Source organism: Diaphorina citri, unplaced genomic scaffold (assembly GCF_000475195.1).
Source record: "Diaphorina citri unplaced genomic scaffold, Diaci psyllid genome assembly version 1.1 scaffold1362, whole genome shotgun sequence".
In the NCBI taxonomy this organism is placed as follows: Eukaryota; Metazoa; Arthropoda; class Insecta; order Hemiptera; family Psyllidae; genus Diaphorina; species Diaphorina citri.
The window spans coordinates 60,750-62,878 of NW_007378788.1; positions in this window are offsets into that span (position 1 = coordinate 60,750).

The following is a 2,129-nucleotide window of genomic DNA, read 5'->3' on the forward strand; positions in this document are numbered from 1 at the left end:
TCTTTCTTCTCTCTTCAATTTCGGGACGATAAGACCTTCGCAGTTACAGTGTTAAATAATAGTTCCCTAATAGTGTCCTATCAGAAAAAATACTGCCTGAACCTGTATAAAAAGGTAATAATAATAATAATAATAATAATAATAATAATAATAATAATGAAAACTTCATTATTTATTTTTCCTTCAGCCTAAATTTTCATTGTCTCTCACATACCAACGTTTTTCATAAAGAAAATATATAAAATACATAGATAGATAAATACATAGATAAATAAGGAGTTAGGTAGGTATATTAAATTTATACTTAGAACTTTCATAGTCATATTTTTCTTCAGACAAAAAACTTTCTGAAATAGGCGGGTTATCTCTAAAGATTGTGGGGTACACTTTGGTACAAAAAAATGGACCTTTTTTTCATTTAACGGCCTTTTCTGTGTTACATTTTTTATAGGACTTAAAGTTGGCACGTAGGTACCTTACTGTTTGGTATTCAACGTTTCCGGTCTGGAATTCAGACCGAATTCCAGACCGGAAACGTTCAATACCAAACAGTAAGGTACGTGCCAACTTTAGGTCATATAAAAAGTGTAAGTCAAGTGTGAGTGTTGGCAAACCAAAAATGTCATCTAATTCTCTTTTCTGTATGTTTTGAAAAAAGTTTCTATTTGTATTTGGTACCAATGAAAAGCTCAAGATACAGTTTTTTTTTCAAGAGGTTTGATAGAAAGAACTGTAACTACTAAAAGGGTCTTACTGTCCCAAATTTGAAGAGAGAAGGAAGACAGGATAGGAGAAAGACAGCCGTTCCGAGAACGAACCTTGTCCGTTCAGAACAAAATCCGCCCCAGGCTGGAATCGACCCCTCGGCCTACCACTTACAAGGCAAACGCTCTAAATAGGCTGGCTAGACAAATTTAAGATACCTAAGTCGATCCCAAATTTTTCGTTCATAAGTGTACATAGGTTTTTTATTTCTTAGCATTGTATAGCTTTGGTTTATTGTTCAGGGGGTTTTATTCTTTGTTTAGAATAGTTGCCTGCAGATGAATATAACTCATTTACCTACCCTATTCACCTGAGATTTATGATGAAGTTTGGTCCTTTTTTTTGCTCGCAATATGCATGAAATTCCTTGGAAACAGGAATTCACTTAGATTGCGATGTAGGGGGAATACCAGGTTCTTTCACACAATTTAAAATGGGCATTTTACCTTCTCAGAACTTTAAAATAAATAGCAACCTCCGTGGCCGAGTGGGTATCACACTAGGCTTGCACGCTGAAGGTTCCGTGTATGATTCCCGGCGAAGTCGAAGTTTTTTCGGCTCTGTGCTTGGAGTTCGGGGTGCACTCAGCCTCGTGAGGACAAGAGCTACTTTAATCGAGTAGCGACCAGTGGCGGCATTATTACCAGTGTAAAATGATGATACAGATGCGAGTAGATGAAAATTAATAGTGTGGGAGCGATGGAATGAGAACTTGAGAAGTCCAGATGTAGAGGTTGATATCACAAGGTGTTGATATTGATTTGTACTTTATTTGGAGTGATATATGGACAAAGTGAAACAGGATTTGAAAGAGAAGAAGTTGGAAGTGAGCCACGCCCAAAACCGAGGTGCATGGAAGAGGTTGATCCAAAACGTCGACCCCACTTGAGTGGGAAAAGACGCAGTAAAAGAAGAAGAAGAAGACTCATTTTCCTCACGAGGCTGAGTGGGCCCCGCAACAGCCAGTCACGGAATCAATCATTTGGATGATACAAATTTCTTGACCCCGCCGGGAATCGAACCCGGGTCTCCCGCGTGCAAGGCGAGCGCAGTGACCACTACGCCATGGGAGCTAGAGCTACTTAAATATAGTAGCGACCAGTGGTGGCATTATTACCAGTGTAAAATGATGACACGAGTAGATGAAAATTAATAATAAAGGACGAACTTAGCAGGAAATACTGTGATACCCACAAAAGTTGTGAAGAAGCTCTCAGCTTTACCACAAAGATGATTTGATTTCATTTTGAGAAGCACTGACCTACATAGGTAAAATAAATATTAGGTAGATAAAATTAACGGTTGGTGTTGACGCCTTACAGTCTGAAGGTCTTACGTTCGAGCCTGAGTGTCGCGCCATGGTT